Source organism: Dermacentor andersoni, chromosome 10 (assembly GCF_023375885.2).
Source record: "Dermacentor andersoni chromosome 10, qqDerAnde1_hic_scaffold, whole genome shotgun sequence".
Taxonomy (NCBI): domain Eukaryota; kingdom Metazoa; phylum Arthropoda; class Arachnida; order Ixodida; family Ixodidae; genus Dermacentor; species Dermacentor andersoni.
In genome coordinates this window covers 73,796,250-73,817,650 of record NC_092823.1, presented here as the reverse complement: position 1 = coordinate 73,817,650, position 21,401 = coordinate 73,796,250, and the positions used below count along the sequence as shown (strand labels likewise).

Genomic DNA, 21,401 nt, shown 5'->3' with positions numbered 1-21,401 from the left:
TTTTCTCTCCGTATTTCTTGATTTGGATAAAGCATACGACACCACATGGCGCTTCGGCATTATTCGAGACCTTCCCGCTATGGGTATCCGCGGGAGTATGCTAAATATCATTGAAAGTTATCTTTCTAACCGAACATTTCGTGTTAGGGTGGGCCATGCCTTGTCAAGGTCTTTCCCCCAGGAAACTGGGGTTCCACAAGGTGGTGTGCTAAGCTGCACACTCTTTATTGTGAAAATAAATTCTTTGGGCGTGGCTTTCCCACGAACAATGTCATACTATGTATATGTAGACGATGTGCAGCTTGGTTTTAAATCGTGGAACTTTACTTTCTGCGAACATGTCCAGCATGCCCTAAATAAAGTGGCAAAATGGGCTGAAGAAAACGGTTTTAGGTTGAGCCCACAGAAAACTACATGCGTTCTTTTCACGAATAAGAGAGGAACAGTATCATGTCCTGCTATTGAGCTGTCTGGTAGCAGATTACCGATACGCGCCGAGCAAAAGTTTCTCGGCATTATATTGGACTCGAAACTGACATTCATCCCGCATATTAAATACTTGAAGGCTAAGTGCCTCAAGACAATGAACTCATTGAAGTACAACATGGGGCAGTGACAGGAAATGTCTTTTGAACTTGTATAGGTGTCTTGTTGGCTCTTGTCTTGACTACGGCGCTATTGTATATCAGTCCGCTACACCAAGTGCTTTAAAGATGGTGGATCCTGTCCATCATTTAGGAATCCGCCTCGCGACCGGAGCCTTCAGGACAAGCCCCGTACAAAGCCTTTATGCAGAAGCAAATGTATGGTCACTCCATCTTCAGAGATCATATAGCAGTTTTGCATATTTCCTCAAAGTAAATTCAAACCCTGAACACCCCTCTTATGCATGCGTTAACGATATGACCGATGCCATGCTCTTCAATAACCGACCTGCAGCTAGAAGACCGTTCTCTTTGCGTGCTAGGAACCTTAGTGAGGAAATGGGTGTTCCAGTGCTTGAATATTGTCTTATGTCTCCAGCGAAACTGTTGCCGCCATGGCAGTGGCAGCTGATAGAGTGTGACACATCCTTTGTAGAGATCACTAAACATGCGCCAGAGCCACATATTAAAATGCATTTCTTAGAACTACAGTACAAGTACTCGTGCACAGAGTTTTACACTGACGCTTCTAAGTCGCATGCCGGGGTGTCCTATGCAGTCATTGGTCCATCTTTCTCTGAATCCGGTGTACTGCACCCTGAAAGAAGTATATTTACGGCTGAGGCCCAGGCACTATTGTCGGCTGTGAAACATATAACAAAATCAAATCTTCAAAAAACAATTATATTCACAGACTCCTTAAGCGTCGTAAAAGCATTGAAGTCACTCTGTAAACACAAAAACCCGGTACTGGCTAAGCTCTACTCCATTCTATGTAGAACGTATATATCTAACCAGCATGTCATTATATGCTGGGTACCTGGCCATAGAGGCATTGCGGGGAATGTACTAGCTGATGAAATGGCTACATCACTCACCTCGCAAGCAATTATTCCTACGGCTGCTGTCCCGGTCACAGATCTGAAGCCTCTCTTACGGAAGAATCTGCGAAGCCACTGGCAACGCTTATGGGACATGGAAACTAAGAATAAGCTTCACTAGATTAAGCCAAAGTTAGGTTTCTGGCCCCCGAAAACGAAAACACGACGTACTGATGTCCTATTCTGTCGATTCAGGATAGGACACAGCTATGGCACCCACAATTTTTTACTGACTAGAAATGAGCCTTCAACGTGTGGTAGATGTGGTGAGAGGCTGACCGTTCTCCACGTACTCCTGGAGTGTCGGGAATGCGAAGCTGAAAGAAAGAGACATTTTCCTCTTGTATATCGCCCGCACACCCCTCTCCATCCAGCAATGTTTCTTGGTGAAGAAGCGTTCTTTGACACCACAGCAGTCATAGCTTTCTTGAACGATGTAGACTTGCAAGTTTTTAGCCCCATAAATTCATAGCACATCCTCTTTTTAGAAGATGCCGCTGTGATGGTTGTCTTGCAAAGCGCGTGCCTCCAGGCCCTTGCATTCCAAGGGCTCTGTTAAGGCAGTAGTGCTTATTGCAAAATGTTTATCCATGAGATACGTCACTATCTGATAATTATCTTACAATGCGTATTTCGTGTTCATTGTACAGCGCATTGATCATTGGCATACTTTTATGTTCTATAGGTTTCATGCACTTTAGAGCAACTGTTTTTAGGCCTCTATACAGCCACCGTAACATCTGCCTTTCGTTAATCATAGCTCCATTGCGAACACATTAGCACCGCCCTGGCGCTCTTTGGCCACAATTGGCCCTTGCGCCACAAAACACCACATTCATCATCATCAGCTGCTGTTTTTTCTCGAGTACGATTTCGACGAGGGTGTGTTCGGTGCGGTGTTGGATGTCGTGTCGTTGAGCGTTGATGGCATTCTCGGTCAGGATTGCTGTCCTCGTTTTACCGTCAGTGACGTGAGTGAGGTAACCACTGACCTTGAATTCTTCAGCTTCGGTTTCTTGTAAGGCTATATTAACTGGGTCAAACTGCTTGCAGAATTGTACAAGGTTGCTTCTCTTATTCGGATAGAATGATAGTTCCATTGAACGATATCAGATATTCGTCTTGGACAAAAAAAAATGAAAAGCCAGTTTCACCGCAGAAAGGCGGAGCATTGATGGCGATAGCAGAGAGACAACTATACAAAGCAAGGTTTGTAGTTTTTTCGGCGTCACGCGAGCTCAGGCAAACATTAACAGATATCTCACTTGATGGCCACAAACTCGCTTTCGCAACGCGAGCGAATGCTTCGCACCTTGTCTCTGAAACTAGGGATTATGTGACTGTCAAGACAAAATGTGTGGGAACCTAGCGCGCACCAAGGCACCAAGCTTGTCGGCTCGACCTTTACACTTGCTAGGGGAAGATTACCCCCAAGATACGCCACGTGGCATATATGGTCGTGCACGAGGAAGCGCCGCACACGCTAGGAGGAGAAGACAGAGAGGTGTATGTTTGCCCCCGACTCACCCCAACTGCCCTTAGCACTTGATCATGTTACCGCGTGTTCCCTGCCTCCGCAACTCCTTTGCGCGAAAGGAATAGCCAGCTCTCGTGTTTCTCCGAGCACTGCAAGCTACCGCGTGCGCTGCCTCCGCAACTCGCATGTTGTGTACCAACACAGCAAATGCCGCAGCGGTGTTTGCTGCCTACAGCGTCCCGGCGCTTTAACAGCATTTTAGCCTCCCAAACTCTTCACGCAAAAGGACGCTTAAAATAACTTTTGCATCGCCAGCATTATTATGGTTTTCTTTTTCATTTTGTGGCAGATTTCCTGGCCGTACAAGCTCCAAGTATAAGCTTGAAATGGCCGAAAACTTTGTTAAGTCAAACCTCTGTCGCAAAATTACTTTGATAAATCGAAACAATACTCGATTTTCAATAAAGCTATTATTGGAAAATGAATATAGTTCATCACATTGGGAATTTAATTAAATCGAGGTTCGTTATATTAAGGTCTGACGCATCTATCTTTCATATATTGACGTTCGACAGAACGGTATAACTTGCAGTGCGCTGACACGTCTGTGCACGAGAATGAGTGTGGCTCTTTCAACCTGTACCGACCTTTCTCTTTGACCACTGACGAGCAGCCTGATGCCACATCCATTCTCTTGTGAACGCTAAGGACTGTTCTTTGCTCTTGGTTTAGTTCTCTGCAGTAGCTGTCCAGCAATTAAGGAGGGCCGGTCGATTGCTAGCGCTTGCATTCATATTCACAGCACAAAATTCAAGAAGACAGGAACACCAGTGAATGTCCCTTGCATTTCATTTCTCCGTCAGTGGGTGTGTCTTCTTAGATATTACGCTGCGAATATGAACACTCTCTCTGCAGTACTTTGCGGCTATACACAACTTAAGATTGCCTCATCAGGCATTAGGCATGAATGGTGCTATTTTATGAACCTGGTTATACTCGTAGACAACTTCCTGTAGCAATGAAGCCAAAGCTATGGGAGCGAAGTATGCACAAGTCAGAGCACTCCTGAAACCTGTCTCACATTCTCATTAGAATTAGCTTAAGCTGTGGAAGAGAAAGAAACGCCTTATTTGCACCAGCAAATACGACACAGTACACAAGTGAGTGTTAAGTATGACCTATTTTTCGGTTATTCTCATTCGTGTTTAGGCAAACATCAAATCTTCACACGTGGAAGCTACGCTGATTTGCAGTATCTATTCCTAGAAACCAAAGTGCTCTTAAGCTATGATCTATTCCTAGAAACCAAAAGTGTTCTTACGCTATGACTGCACTACTAGGGGCAGTAACTTATATGCAGAAGCTCCACTCCCTTAGCTTTCCCTTCATTGCCACGGCATGTTGTCTGCGATTACTGTGTGGTAGACTTGACTGACTGTAGTATTGTCATTTTACCAGTGTTCAGCCTTTAGGTATATTGCTCAATGGAGAAAGTTATAATGCGATCCAAGAGTAGATGATGGACTTGTGTTAGAGCTCACATTGTTCCTTTATAAAGATGCTGTTCAACATGAGTCTATTCATAATATACCTGAACACCTGATATACGTACAATACCTGATATGTACGTACAGTGAAACCTCGTTAAACCGTAGTTGACCGGAATTCAGAAAAGGTACGTACTAAACGAAATAGCATAATCGCTTAATAGAAATAGCATGAGATCGCCCACTTACCTGTCAAAAAGGAACTCAGAGAGTCGTTGAAAGGGGGAAAAACATACAGTATTTATTCACTTCGCGCGACAAAAGTGTTATTTTTGTTTGATGCCGCCACGGCCTAGCACCGATGACAGCGCCCTCAAGCTTACTGAAGCTGCGAGGCAGCTTTTCAGCCAGCCCCCTCTTCTCGGCAAACACTCGCATGGCAGATTCCTTGTCGGTGTAACGTACTCTCTGTGCATGCGCGCGGTAGCGCTGCAGACGTCGCGGGGCGCCGTTTTCATTGCGGGATGCTGTTGTTGTTGCGACAATTGCATTTGTAAGGCTGGCGTAACGCGCAGCTTCTGCCACTGTCGGGCCTGAATCGCCCGTGCTGTTGCTTTCAGTGTCGTCCTCAACACTGTCGCTAGTCGACACTTTGGCAACAACACAGGCAACGATGACGAAAAGTCGAACCTCGTAGCCGACATCTCTTCGCGGTCGCAGCAGTGCTGCCGGGCAACATCTTTGCATTCCAAATGCCGCCCACCGTAGTCAGCAGTGGATCCCTGTCGCGTGCCAGTGCCAAATTCTTAGTGATGCACTCGATAGCACGAGCATGGCACAAACTATGTCTAATTTTTCTTCTGTGTTGAGCACCCAGCGTCTTTTTTATCCAAGCTTCGGCATACGCGAGTCCTTGGTTGCACGACACCACAGCGCTTTCTGGCATGGCCAGCGCGGCGTTGAAATTATGTTGATATTGATGTGGCTTCACCCGCAAACGAATAGGGCACTTGGAGGCTGTTCCGATCTCTGAGGCTTGTTGTTCTGCCGGGCCTCCCGATGGAGACAATGAAAAGTGGAAACAGTACGTGTTAACCGATACGTACGCCGTAAGCTGGTACAGTTTTTCCGGATAGAAAATACATTATATTCAAAGGCCACTGAGTCGGGGATATTTTGCTACATTTAAAAGGAAACTACCATTTAAGCTGGTACGGTTTGACGAGCTTTTACTCTAACACTGACGTTTCCAGCACCTTTAGGCGCTTGAACATAATTTCCTAGGCATGTCATTGGCGGAGTGGATTTTTATATCAAGTCTTCATCATCGCACCTTAAGCAGATTGAAGCTACAGATACTGAAAAGCGAATACTAGCACCCGACCACAGTGGCCCGTTAAAGCCCTGAAAGTTCAATGGAATAGTCCGAGGAGAAGCGCAGTTCCCTTGGCACCGCTATACAAGGGCAATTTGTGCCCCTGAGAGTAAATTTAGAGATATTTTACTTCTTTATATTCACGTGACTTCACTGATTAGTATGATAAAGTCTTGCAGACATACCCTTTGTTTTAAAATTTTCCTATTTATATTTTCGCAATGAAAGATAGCTCGGTTTGCTCATATGATGCTGTCATGTCTCTCTAGACAATCTTGTTTTATTGTGTTGTTACTCGATTATTTGTTCTTGTAGAGCATATCAGCTAGCTTCGGCTGTATAATTGCCATTGATCAGTTGCTACATCAATTTCACTACTGCACTATGGTAATTGTTCGTTGGCGAGAGGAGCAGCCTCATCTCCCATGGGTGAAATTAGGCAACTCTGTGTTGCATATTGAAAGCTGCTTCGAACTGACGTCTCATCAATGAGCACTAGACTGCTAAATAATTTTTATATTTCGACAGCAGAAACAAGCTGTAGCTTCAATCTTATATATATATATATATATATATATATATATATATATATATATATATATATTGAAATGGGGTTTATTGCAGCTCGTCGGGGTATCGCAGGTAGCTCTAGTTCACGAGTCCTAGCGCTTCGCATCAACAGCCCGAGTTCGTGTCTCGCGCCGCAGCGGTGGCAGTCCGCACAGTGCCACATGCATATTGCCCACTACAACTACAGTGCCACAGGCATATTACCCACTACAACTTCCCCCGCGGCGAAGAGGAGCCATCCTGGCGACCTAAGGCGACGATACGATAAGGGGGTCGTGGTACGGCTTCAGGCGGCTGACGTGAACGGTCTCGCGGCCACGGCGGCGTTTGTCCGAAGATGGCGTCACCGGTTCGACCACATAATTCACAGGCGAAGTACACGCGACGATCCGGTACGGACCTTGATATTTCGGAGCAAGCTTTGGGCTAAGGCCTGGAGCTTGGAAGGGCAGCCGAAGCCAGACGTGAGAGGCCACGGCGAAGGACTGTGTGGGCTGATCGTTGTCGTGGCGATCTTTGTGGATTCCTTGGGTATCCGACGTGAACGAGCGAGCCAGTTGGCGGCACTCTTCAGCATGGCGAGCAACTTCGGAAAGAGGGGTGAATTCAGAGGCATCCGGGTGATATGGTAGTACGGTGTCGAGGGTAGTGGATGGTTCACGCCCATAAAGAAGGAAAAATGGTGAGAAGCCTGTGGTAGCCTGAACGGCGGTATTGTATGCGTACGTCACAAAAGGGAGGACATCGTCCCAATTGGAATGATCAGACGCAACATACATGGTGAGCATGTCCCCAAGAGTGCGGTTGAATCGTTCCGTTAGACCGTTAGCTTGTGGGTGATACGCCGTAGTGGTGCGGTGAATAGTGCGGCACGCGGCGAGTAGCTCATTAATAACTTCGGACAAGAAGACACGGCCTCGGTCACTGAGCAGTTCTCGCGGTGCGCCGTGCCGTAAGACGAAATGCCGTAAGATGAATGCGGCCACGTCGCGAGCAGCAGCCGAAGCAAGTGCAGCAGTTTCAGCATATCTGGTCAGGTGGTCTACGGCGACAATTATCCAACGATTTCCGTTAGCACTGCATGGAAGAGGCCCATAAAGGTCGATGCCAACCCGATCAAAAGGGCGTGCAGGACAGGGTAAAGGTTGCAGAGGGCCTGTCGCATGCGAAGATGTCTTCCGTCGCTGACAAGCTGCACATGATCGAATGTATTTGCGGACATAAGAATACATGCCGCGCCAGTAGTACCGCTGGCGGAGCCGCTCGTAGGTTTTCAGGACGCCAGCATGAGCTTGTTGTGGGTCTGCATGGAAATACGTGCATACGTCGGAACGCAAATGGCGAGGGATGACTAGCAGCCATTTGCGACCGTTTGGCTGATAGTTTCGGCGGTACAAGATGGCGTCCCGTAGCACGAAGTGGGTGGCTTGGCGACGAAGGGCTCGAGGGCATGTAGACGTTGAAGAACTAAGAATGTCAATGAGAGAGACAATCCACGGATCTTTTCTCTGTTCAGACGGCATGTCAGTAACAGCAAGCGTAGCAACCGGGCACTGTACGGATGAAGGTGGCGTTTCGTCGGATCGCATGGGCGAACGGGAGAGCGCATCTGCATCAGAATGTTGGCGCCCGGATCGATAAATGACCTAATGTCAAATTCTTGGAGCCGAAGAGCCCAACGTCCGAGACGCCCCGACGGGTCTTTCAGTGACGCAAGCCAGCACAGCGCGTGGTGGTCTGTCACAACGTCGAACGGACGGCCATACAAGTAAGGGCGAAATTTGTTTAAGGCCCAAACTATAGCCAAACATTCTTTTTCCGTGACAGAATAATTGGTTTCTGCCTTCGTGAGGGCACGACTCGCATATGCAACCACATATTCTGGAAAGCCAGGCTTCCGTTGTGCAAGGACGGCTCCAAGACCAACGCCGCTGGCGTCGGTATGAACTTCAGTCGGTGCACTCGGGTCGTAGTGGCGTAGAACAGGCGGTGAGGTAAGCCGACGACGCAGAGTGGTGAAGGCTTGGTCACATGCCGGAGTCCAGTCGCGAAGGTCACCAGGGCCAGCCAGGAGCTTCGTCAGGGGAGCGATGATGCAGGCAAAATTGCGCACAAAGCGTCGAAAATAAGAGCACAGACCGACAAAACTTCGGAGCTCTTTCACTGTAGTTGGCCGCGGAAATTCTGCGACAGCACGAAGTTTGCCAGGGTCGGGACGGACGCCGTCTTTGGACACGACATGGCCAAGTATGGTAAGCTGGCGGGCTCCGAAGCGGCACTTTTTCAAGTTAAGTTGAAGGCCTGCGGTGGTAAGGCAAGTAAGGACTTCGCGTAGACGAGAGAGGTGAGTGGTGAAATCAGGGGAGAAAACTACCACGTCGTCTAAATAACACAAGCAGGTCTTCCATTTGAGGCCTCGTAGAATATTGTCCATCATCCTTTCGAAAGTCGCGGGTGCATTGCAGAGACCGAATGGCATTACTGTAAACTCATACAGGCCATCAGGCGTAATGAAAGCTGTCTTCGAGCGGTCGGATTCATCCACTGGCACTTGCCAATAGCCCGATCGCAAGTCCAAAGAAGAAAAGAATTCGGCACCATGAAGACAATCCAGGGCGTCATCTATGCGTGGTAGAGGATAGACATCTTTTCGTGTAATCTTGTTGAGGCGACGATAGTCCACACAGAAACGAATCGAGCCATCTTTTTTCTTAATGAGTACTACAGGAGACGACCAAGGGCTGCAGGATGGCTTGATAACACCACGTTCAAGCATGTCTTCAACTTGCTCGGCGATGACACGACGCTCGGTGGATGACACGCGGTACGGACGCTGGCGTAATGGTGCGTGATGTCCCGTGTCAATGTGGTGAGAGACGGTACTTGTACGGCCTAATGATGCTTGGTTGCAGTCAAAAGAGGCATGAAAAGAATTTAAAAGAGTAATAAGCCGCTCACGTTGCGTCGGCTCGAGGTCATCGGCAATAGAGCGACAAAAAACATCCGGTGGGACTCGGTTAGATGACACATGGGGCGTCAGTGCTGTTACGTTGGCAGTATCGACGTCGTCGGCCATGGGGAAATGCACAATAGCGTCAGCGTCCACAGACTCGATGGTACCAATAGTCTCGCCACAGTGCAAAGCCAAAGTGTACGAATTTGGGTTAGAAATCAGTATTTCTGCAGCCCCATGGTGAACCGTGAGGAGGGCGAAAGGCAACAATATAGGCTGGCGGCGAATGAAGACGGCAGCGGGTGAAAACATGACCGTCGCTTCGGCAAGCGATGCGCATGAAAGAGGGACAAATACCGCGCTGTGAGGGGGAAGGTCGGTATCTGAAGCTACACAGATCCTGGTAACATCATGAACTTGAAAGTCGTGATATGGCAAATCGCACAGAACGGAGAACTGAACCTCAGCACGTGCACAGTCAATGACGGCGTGATGGCGCGACAGAAAATCCCAGCCGAGAATCACATCGTGGGAGCAACAAGTTAGCACAAAGAAATCAATCGAATACAAAATGTCTCGAATCAGCACCCTGGCAGTGCACATAGCGACTGGCTGAACTTGTTGTGCACTGGCTGTTCTAAGCAATAGTACCGAAGGCATCATGGTCACTTTCCGTAATTGACGGCAAAGTTTCTCACTAATCACGGATACAGCAGCACCTGTATCGACGAGCGCAAGACATTTGATGCCATCAACAGACACTTCAATAACGTTAGCGGGGGAAAAACGAGGACTTGGATGTTCCGACGATGACGCAGTTCGTGCCTCAGGAACTGCGGAAATCAGTTTTCCGCCTCAGTAGTAATGGCACTGGGCCTACGACGCATGGGTGAGAGTGAGCGCCGACGAGGTGAAGGCGAGCGACGAGTATTGTAGAAGTGTGACTGCGGTGCTGGTATATCATCAGCAGCGTAGACTTCCGGTGGTGGTCGCTGAGGCACACGGAATGGTCGGAAGCCGGAGCTGGGTGGTCGCGCGGTGCCCACGAAGGCCGGCAAGCGCCGGCGGCAGAAGCGCGCTACATGTCCCGGTGTACCACAGGCAAAGCATATTGGGCGGTTGTCAGGAGTGCGCCAAGGATTTGTGCCTTGCTGCTGTGCGCTGAAAAAGGGAGCCACCTGCTGGCGAGGCGAAGGCGGATGAGAGAACACCGGCTGGAGAGGCGCTGAAGGCGGAGGAGAGAATCCCGGCAGACGAGGCGCCCGCGCAGCGGCTTCAGCATACGTCAGAGGCGCGGCCACGGGAGCCGGCTGACACGGGGGTGGAAGAGCTTCGGTCACTTGCTCTTGAATTATCTGTCGGATCGCTGGAGCCAAATATTGAGAAGGCTTCTCCGTGGTCGGCAAAATCGAGAGCTGTCGCGCGACCTCCTCGCGCACAAATTCTTTTATTTGCGTCAGCAAAGTTGTGTGGTTGTCGCCAATAACCAATGCTGCTAATGAGTCTTCCGTAGGCGGTGGGCGCCGAGCTAAGATGCGTTGCTTCCGTAGCTCGTCAAAACTTTGGCACAAATTGATAACTTCGGCCACGGTACGCGGATCCTTCGCTAACAACATTTGAAATGCGTCCTCATCAATGCCTTTCATAATGTGTTTTATCTTGTCCTGTTCCGCCATTGACGGATTCACGCGCTTACACAGGTCAATGACATCTTCGATGTAACTTGTGAACGTTTCACCGTGATGTTGCGCGCGCCCCCGTAAGCGTTGTTCTGCGCGAAGCTTGCGGACAGCGGGGCGCCCGAACACTTCTGTGAAACTTGTCTTGAATCTGCTCCACGCTGTGAAATCGTGTTCGTGGTTTCGGAACCAGAGGTTCGCGACGCCGGTTAAGTAAAACAGCACGTTGTGCAACTTGGTGACGTCGTCCCACTTGTTATGCTGGCTCACCCTTTCGTAAGATGACAACCAATCCTCCACGTCATGATCATCGGTGCCGCTAAAGATGGCAGGATCACGCTGGCGCAATGCACCGGAAACGATGACCGTCGGAGGCTGTGGTGCATCTTCCTGGGTGGTTTCGTCAGGCATGGTCGCAGCAGTCGGTAGCGTCCGGCTTCGGAGTTCCAGTTTTCCAGGTTACCCCGCAGCTCCACCAAATGAAATGGGGTTTATTGCAGCTCGTCGGGGTATCGCAGGTAGCTCTAGTTCACGAGTCCTAGCGCTTCGCATCAACAGCCCGAGTTCGTGTCTCGCGCCGCAGCGGTGGCAGTCCGCACAGTGCCACATGCATATTGCCCACTACAACTACAGTGCCACAGGCATATTACCCACTACAATATATATATATATATATATATATATATATATGTGTGTGTGTGTGTGTGTGTGTGTGCGTGTGTTTGTGTGTGTGTGTGTGAATGAATGGCATTTGCTAAGTTTAATTGAAAAAATTGAAAACAATGCCGGCATACAAATAGCCAGATGCTTATAGCAGTAGTTTCTATCTGCAAGATGGAGATAAGTAACTATGCTGCTTAAATCTGTCACGATGCAAATGGCTGGCTTTATTCTTGAAAGGTTGTACTATCAAGGCTGTTGTCTGTAGGCAGTAGATAAAGCCGTATCTCAGTTTAATGAATGTAGCTGTAACCAATTGTCAGCTATAACAAAGTACATCTCAAATATTTATTGCCAATGCATGTAAAGAATATATACTTATAGCAAACACTGTATATACCAAAGATATTTTTGTGTTGGCTGCGACTTTGTTATAACGAGCGTTAACTGTATATTAATAGATTTGAAGTTGCAAATATTTTTATTTGGATAGAAGACCTTCATTGTTTTGTAAATTTGGCAATACCCACTTTCAATGCAGCAAGGTAATTTCATGTAAAGGAACCTATAGCTAGATTACTAGTATAAAGTTACAACTTGGTTGATGTTTGCCACAGTCCCTATTAACGTATAGTTGTATTGTGCGTGAGAAAGACACAAAAAAATTTGTTTTTTTCTCTTCTCCCAGCGGATGCTGCAACACCTCAAGGATAAAAAGGACGTTGGGTTCTTTACTTCCATCGCTGGCCTGATGAACTTGTGCAGGTGAGGCAACCGTGCCGGACTGCTCTGCTTCTTAAGTGAAGCAAGATGTCTCGAAGTGTTTATGACTGGCCACACCACTGAAAAAAATGGTGCTCAGCTATTTCAGTCTCTAGGTGTATAGTAAACGGTGAAATTAATTTTCGAAGCTTTTCACGTTTTCGCTTGTTGCACCTTGGCTTTTTATATCGTGTCGAAACAGTAAAGACATTGCACATGTGTAGATAATTACCAGTGTATTTGCGTTTCGTCTTCCGTAATTTATTTTAGCTGTGCCGCTGAATGTAATGCAGTATTTATTTTTGTAATGCCAAGCTTGACCAGAAAGCCTATCAAAGAGGGGAACTACCAGGCATAAGGAAAACATTGCAAGCAAAGTTCTTTATACATATAGGAGGCAAACTGCCTAGTTGCCCGATCCACGAGAGGCCAACCATTTTTGTGAAGTGGCACTTCTTGTTTGCAATAAGAAAGAGCTTAACAGAGAGGATGGATTGAAAATGTAAACAAATGTTGAACACCTGTTTTACAAGTTTAATTTGTCCACATCAGCTTTGCCCTTCCGAATCCTCTCCTATGGTTGCAATATGGAGCGTCAAGTGTAGCGACAATCATGATGTGGCTTTGTTAGTTTCTTCGAGCTCTCAAAAAGTTAGTCCCAGTGTTATACGTGTTTATAGTCACTTTCTTTTTGTCAAGTGAAGTGTATTGCCTCAGGATCATGCGAATGTCTTAGCCTCTCACCCTTTCTTTTGCCCCGACACATTGTAGCGTGCTGGACCTGGACGCCTTTGAGCGCACTCAAAAGTCGGAGGGCCTGGGTGTTGGGGCAGAGGGGACGGCAGGCGAGAACATGCACGAAGCTGACTTCACGTGTGCCTTGTTCCGCTTCCTGCAGCTCCTCTGTGAGTGCCACAACTTAGGTGAGGACAAGCTGCTGCGTTCTTTAGGTTTTGATTGACTGAGCGGGCGCTTTTGTTTCCGAATGTGTGTAGTCCCTGTAACTGATTTCGTGACTCGCTCTCAAGGTGTGGCGTAACATGCTGGCCCCCAAACATGGTTATATTCTTTGCCTTAGTGAAGAATCTTGATAATAATAACAATAATAAGAAGAAGAAGAAGAAGAAGAAGAAGAAATAATAAGGGGAGGGTGTATATAGGCCATGTAACGAAGTGAAGACTTCATTCAACTCACTATATACCTGAATTATGTGTTATGTGACGTATATAATGTATCATATAACACATAACGTCTTAATGTTATGCAGTACTGGGGAAGGCACGGGTGTGCTCTTTCTCACAAGTATGAGAGCTACATTGCGTGCTACCGCCATGCTTACTACAGACTATATGAGAAAGTCCTGTGGTGCATCATAAGTTCCAATGTGCTGGAGAATGAGAGAGCTCTCAGGAGTGGCGCAAGGCCTGCACCATTAGCTGAACAACATATATGGTGGAGGCTTGGAGGGACCTGCATGCATTGTTCTCCAAAAACTATGCCTTTTAGTTGAGCACTTATACAAGTGTCACTATTGCTAGGGCTGGATTTCTTGGCACATAAAAAACATAGACATAGGGAGCTGAGGGACATAGGTTGCAGCTTTGTAGCCTGGCAATTATGCAGTAAAGCAAATGGATTCTGATGAAGCACCAAGCACTTCTGTATTTATTTTAGAACACCAGAACTAGGCTTGATGAGGTCACATGGAAGCTATACAACAAGATGTGCCTCATATGCATATGCACCTTGTGAACTATTCAAGAGCTCTTGGTTGGAGCACTTACTGTGCTAAATGATCTGTACCTAATGCAATGATTGCTGCTGCAGTGTCGAATGTCTCATAGGCAGTGCGCAACAAGTAGCTTTTGAATTCTTATATTAGCTAACGCTTCTGTCTCAGGATTTTTATGTGTGACTTCCAAAACATGAATACACTAGTCGTATGCACTGCTGCAGATGTACATATGTCAGTTCACCCACAGTTTATGGTTATACTTCAACATACAACATCGAATATTTGGCTGCCGAACACAATTGAACTGCTGAATGTTCAGAATGTGATATCTTAAATAACTTTGTTGCCTGCATATTCGTAGCATTAATTTCTTTTTGCATGCAAACAGGATGCAGTTTTTGTATCACATGTTGGGTGTTCGTAGGGTACAAAACTTGAATGAAAATATGGAATTACATTGGTTGGTATTTAGGTATGTATGAGCAACATGTCAGGTGTCAAATCATGCCATTATTAAACAGATTCATACAAACTGAAAATGATCGATGCCCCAGATGACACTGCACGAGCATTCCTTTAAGCAGAGGGCGTGTTATTTATGCCAAGGAGAGTGAATGATTGATTCCAGAGTGCTTCTGCGCTGAAAAGTGCTAAAGATATGCAACTTCAAATATTGTGATGAATGAAGCACGACTAGTGCATGTTGCTGTGTCAGCCGGTTTTCTGCGTTGCAACGCATAAAACCAGCGTAAAGAAAAAGGAAGGAAAGAATGACCCAATCAACGGCGCCATGGTGACTCGGCAGTTTTGGTAATCTGCCACTGAAAGTAAGTTTTTATGTCTGATTCATAGGTGGCAGCTGAAGTGCAGAACTCCTGATTTATTGATCAGTTTATGTCAAGATAACCCTGACAACCAAAATTGATTCAGATCCAGAGCCCTCCACTACAATGTCATTCATGGTGCATGCGCAAACAAACAAAGAAACAAATAAACGAACAAGCAAATAAATAAATAAGGTTCTCACTACTTATCCCCCATCTCTTTGTCTCATTCCTGTGTTTTCTACACCGATGATGTACATTGTGACTGCACCATGATGTTAATGAGCTCTTTTTGCAGCATAGGGCCAAATAGCTTTCACTTGTTATCATGCACCACAGTTACAAAGTTCAGGACTATGTTGCGTGTCAAACTTTAAAATTAATTTTCCGGATGCCTTCTTTCATTGCAGAATTCCAGAACTACTTGAGAACGCAAGCTGGCAACACAACAACGGTGAACGTCGTTATCAGCACTGTGGATTACCTGCTCAGGCTGCAGGTATGCCGTTAGTTTACAAAGTATACATGAAATGTTTTCGACGTCATGTTACAGCATTGCTTAGGAAGTAAGGTTAGTTTTAAATATCACCAGCAAAACATGTTTGTTAGTCGTAGTGCCATTTTATTGGTGCAAGAAAGAAGTCGATTTAAATATGGACTATAAGTTCCACCGACCACTTATGCAGCTTCTTCATGAAGTGTGAATACAGTTATTCAGTGTGAACGAAAGTTATTTGATTGTAATATACCGTACAGCATGGTAGTGTTTGATCTAGTGTTTTTGAAACATCACTTCATGCATGCATACGTGTATACATTTGTGGGAGACTTCTGGAAGGAGGGGGGTGAGGATGTTGCCGGCTTAGTGCTGATGTATCCCTTCTGAAAGCACGGCGTGAACGGCAGACGAAAAAAAGTAATTCGTCGTTCTCTGCTTTGCTAGGAATCGATAATGGATTTCTACTGGCATTATTCAAGCAAAGAAGTCATCGATCAGCCGGTGAGTGCACATCACACTGCGTCGACTGATGCTTATAGTGGTCACCATTTGATTCGCTTACGTACTTTTCTCGCAGGGCAAGGACAATTTTTGCCGGGCCATCACGGTGGCCAATCAAGTGTTCAGCACCCTCATTGAGTTCACACAGGTGAGCCGCAAGCTGTTTCCACTGGAGCACAGTCATACAGTGGTGAACACGTAACAACTATTTTCGAAGTCTTGGTGCACTGGCCTGCACAGGAAGGGAGGTGGAGTCTAAAGTGCACAGCTTTGCCTGCCGCTGTCAGCGCCAACACTGTCTGCTGTCTGTCATGCCTTAAAGCCCCTTGCCCTTTTTTAGTGCAGGCAGCTTGCTTGCTATACTCAAGTTAATTAGGTGCAGTACAGCCTCCTCAACATCTGCTACGATGCAAAGGTACCCATTTACCAGCGACAAGGTGCACATGAAAGCTATTGCGTTGTTCTTATTTGGCAGAGATTGAATACTATTTTTTTTTTCAAGGAGACTGGTATTCAAGCATGATAGGAAAATAAATGCTGAATAACTGCAATGTAATCCTAATCGTGCTGTAGCATCCTGCAGGCGATATTTGTATGAGACTGTGTCAGTCAGCCGTACATAGTTTCGTTGTGAAGTCACGGCCATCTAAGTATGTGGTTTAAGATGTGTGTTGCGTTAGGACAAGTGGTGCACGCTATGCCTCCATATTTTCTAGTTTCTAAGCCTCAAGGCGCTTATTATTACCCTTGAAGTAAGTTTGTACAGAAAAAGCGATGAAAACGTTGTTGGCTTTACCGGCAGTGCTTTGAGCACTGTTTGTCAGGGATTTGTTTCCACAATGCTGGCCAAGTGGAAGGATTAGGCTGCTGCAATAGAATTGAGGTACTCCAACTCTGTTGTCCACTATAATGAACTGCCTCACAACTGTGGGTGTCTCTGGCATGCTGTTTCATATTTCGCCGTTGTTTAGTACAAAGGGGGAAAATATATGTTGTAGCAATGGGAGATAGGAGCTCAGAATGTTTCGCATTTAGATAAGCAGTCCTTTGATTTGTTATATTTTCTACACCATGCCATCAGGTTTGAAAATTTGCAGGCATAACATGGAATCAGATGTTGCAAGGCTGGGGTAATTGCACATCACTGGTAGATGCGTTCATTCTCCAGTAGACATAAAAGACGGCGCTGGCGATGATTATAATTTGCTCAGCCACTTCTGCCATGCAGGGTTCATGTTCATTGAACGAGCAGGCATTGGCACACAGTCGTCTCTTGGATGCGGTGGGCGGCTTTCTTTTTCTTTTTGCCCACATGCAAGACAAGCTGTCCGAAGTAACACATGCGTACATATACCTGGAAGATGGTGCTGCTTGTTAAATCTTCGTTCAGCTGTCCTAGCTGTACATGCTAGCAAAAACTACTTTATTTTATAGACATTATTTAAGGAATCAGTGGACAGCTCATAGCTTGTGTTCAAAATGGTGTAGCCAATAGCGTGGCATGAAATGAACTGTTTTTTCTGATTTGTTTACCTGTTAATTGACCATGCATGCGAAATTGGGCTGGTTGACTTGAAATTAACACTCCAAAAACAGCGCACAAGTCACAACAACTGTGCCAGTATTGTCCTCCTTTTTATCATAGTGCTACCTTCTGAACTGTTTGCAGAATGTTATCCTTCCTGTGCTTCACTTTATCCATAATGTTGACTAGGCAGTTTTTTCTTATTTTTTTCCCCGCCGAGCTCAGATAACTAGCATGGTTATTGGCATGCTGTTTTATTACTTACTATGCACCTCAAAGGAGAGCACAATTCACATCTAGATATTACTATGTCTTGTTGCAGCTCAGTTTGAGGTTCTTCGACATGTTCAAGCTCAAGGAGCTCACATCATCAAGTTCATTCCAGGTATGATGTGCACCCAACAGGATTTGTGATTAGGAGCCTGGTGGTGTTATGGAGTGACCTGTGCTTCTGTGATTACTTCTTGCAGGAGATTGACTATAAGAACACCGGCTGGATCACACCCAAGGACTTCCAGAAGGCCATGGAGCAGCAGAATATGTACAACCCGTATGTTTCTTATACGACAATATCCTACCTTCTTAGATTAGTATCCAGCTCGCCAACCTTTCTGAGTTTTCTGGCATGAATCTTTCATGCCTTCAAATATTACGAATGGTTTCTTTTTTGAGCTTGGAAATACATGCCCCCTGATTATGTTAGGTGTTGTTTTAAAAACATTTGAAGCCCACTTGCTCATGGCAGTATGCTGTTTTGGTCTGTTAAAGTGTCTGAAGGATTAAGGCAATATGACAATAGAAAGGTCAATGTGTTTAATTTTATCTTCCCAGTGTTCTTGTTTTCGGATGGGACAGACGGTATGAAAAATGGGCGCTGCCTTTGTTATTTCTTCAGTATGTTGTGTTGGCAATGCATATTGAGGTAATTGGTTAAATTTATTATTTCAATAATTCTACAGGCATAACTAAACTTGGGACGGGAGAGAGAAAAGTTTTACAGTAAGAAGGGCCGAGAGGTTGGCCTGAGGTATGCTCCCCTAGCCAGCTATACTCTGCGTTAGGAGAAATGAAAGCGGGAAAGAAAGATGTACGAGATGGGTGATGGTGACAAAACTTGAAGGAGGCAAAACACACACTGGGCAAGCCTACTTATAGGCTAAAGTCCTGGCCCTACCTTTTCTTTTTTTTAAATGTCAACTAAAGCCCGGATGGGGATAGCCCGAAAACAAGATTTCACAGCCCTGCCAAGGGCATAATACAGTAAAGCCCCATTAAAACAAAGTTGGAGGAGAAGCAAAATCACTTTCTTATATGCATTCATCATCATCATCATCAGCCTGATTACGCCCACTGCAGGGCAAAGGCCTCTCCCATACTTCTCCAACTACCCCGGTCATGTACTAATTGTGGCCATGTTGACCCTCCAAACTTCCTAATCTCATCTGCCCACCTAACTTTCTGTCGCCCCCTGCTACGCTTCCCTTCCCTCGGAATCCAGTCCGTAACCCTTAATGACCATCGGTTATCTTCCCTCCTCATTACATGTCCTGCCCATGCCCATTTCTTTTTCTTGATTTCAACTAAGATGTCATTAACGCGCGTTTGTTCCCTCACCCAATCTGCTCTTTTCTTATCCCTTAACGTTACACCTATCATTTTTCTTTCCATAGCTCGTTGCGTCGTCCTCAATTTAAGTAGAACCCTTTTCGTAAGCCTCCAGGTTTCTGCCCCGTACGTGAGTACTGGTAAGACACAGCTGTTATACACTTTTCTCTTGAGGGATAATGGCAACCTGCTGTTCATGATCTGCGAATGCCTGCCAAACGCACCCCAGCCCATTCTTATTCTTCTGATTATTTCACTCTCATGATCTGGATCAGCAGTCACTACCTGTCCTAAGTAGATGTATTCTCTTACCACTTCCAGTGCCTCGCTACCTATCGTAAACTGCTGTTCCCTTCCGAGACTGTTAAACATTACTTTAGTTTTCTGCAGATTCATTTTTAGTCCCACCCTTCTGCTCTGCCTCTCCAGATCAGTGAGCATGCATTGCAGTTGGTCCCCTGAGTTACTAAGCAAGGCAATATCATCAGCGAAGCGCAAGTTACTAAGGTATTCTCCATTTACTCTTATCCCCAATTCTTCCCAATCCAGGTCTCTGAATACCTCCTGTAAACACGCTGTGAATAGCATTGGAGAGATCGTATCTCCCTGCCTGACGCCTTTCTTTATTGGGATTTTGTTGCTTTCTTTATGGAGGATTACAGTGGCTGTGGAGCCGCTATAGATATCTTTCAGTATTTTTACATACGGCTCGTCTACACCCTGATTCCGCAATGCCTCCATGACTGCTGAGGTTTCGACTGAATCAAACGCTTTCTCGTAATCAATGAAAGCTATATATAATGGTTGGTTATATTCCGCACATTTCTCTATCACCTGATTGATAGTGTGAATATGATCTATTGTTGAGTAGCCTTTACGGAATCCTGCCTGGTCCTTTGGTTGACGGAAGTCTAAGGTGTTCCGGATTCTATTTGCAATTACCTTAGTAAATACTTTGTAGGCAACGGACAGTAAGCTGATCGGTCTATAATTTTTCAAGTCTTTGGCGTCGCCTTTCTTATGGATTAGGATTATGTTAGCGTTCTTCCAAGATTCCGGTACGCTCGAGGTCTTGAGGCATTGCGTATAGAGGCTTGCCAGTTTTTCTAGAACAATATGCCCACCATCCTTCAGCAAATCTGCTGTTACCTGATCCTCCCCAGCTGCCTTCCCCCTTTGCATAGCTCCCAAGGCTTTCTTTACTTCTTCCGGCGTTACTTCTGGGATATCGAATTCCTCTAGATTATTCTCTCTTCCACTATCATCGTGGGTGCCACTCGTACTGTATAAATCTCTATAGAACTCCTCAGCCACTTGAACTATCTCATCCATATTAGTAATGATATTGCCGGCTTTGTCTCTTAGCGCATACATCTGATTCTTGCCAATTCCTAGTTTCTTCTTCACTGCTTTTAGGCTTCCTCCGTTCCTGAGAGCTTGTTCAATTCTATCCATGTTATGCTTCCTTATGTCACTTTGGTGTATATCCATTTCTACCTCAAGCCGCCATGTGTATACTTTGACGGGCTTCCCATCTGTTCCGGACGATGACTATGTGCTCACTCATTCTCTCCATGTTCTCCTGCTACCCACAGTTGTCATGCCTCGTATCATTGTGACTATTACCAACAACAGCGTATTCCTTGCTATTTTAAACTTTAGTTCATGTAGGTAAATTCTCCCGGTAGGTATGTCGCTCGGCAATGCTTCATTGATCGACGATACTCCCATCTCCGTAAGGATGTTCCGTCCTCGTCTGCAGCCACCTGCTTCCCGACCAGATGCGCAGCCTCTGATCCCGGCATGTCTTCAAAGGTGATCGCTCATGACCGGCTTCCCGAACAGGCTGCAGATCTCTGTCGTGTCTTCTTGTCTGATCGCAATATATTTAACTTTGAGGATTTGCCGCTGGGACAGACTTCCGTTGTGACCCATAAAATTAATACCGGTGATGCTCGTTCCAGCTGTCGATGTCCCAACCGCACGTCTTACACAGAACGCCAAGATATCTAAGCTGAAGTACACAAGATGCTAACCAAAAGTGTAACTGAGCCCTCTTCGGCTCCTTGGGCATCACCGATTGCCTTGGTGAAGAAGAAGGGTGACAGCTGGCAATTTTCTGGCGACGATCACTGAACAAGATCACAAAAAGGGACGTGTACCCGCTTCCGCAGATAGATGACGCTCTCGACTTCCTTCACGGATCCAAATCCTTCTCTTCAA

The 21,401-nt window shown here is 46.1% G+C and overlaps 1 pseudogene; it reads left to right on the top strand.

Moving 5' to 3' along the window:
- Positions 1 to 21,401, top strand: part of LOC126543486 (ryanodine receptor-like) — a 59,656-nt pseudogene that overhangs the window by 2,559 nt on the left and 35,696 nt on the right.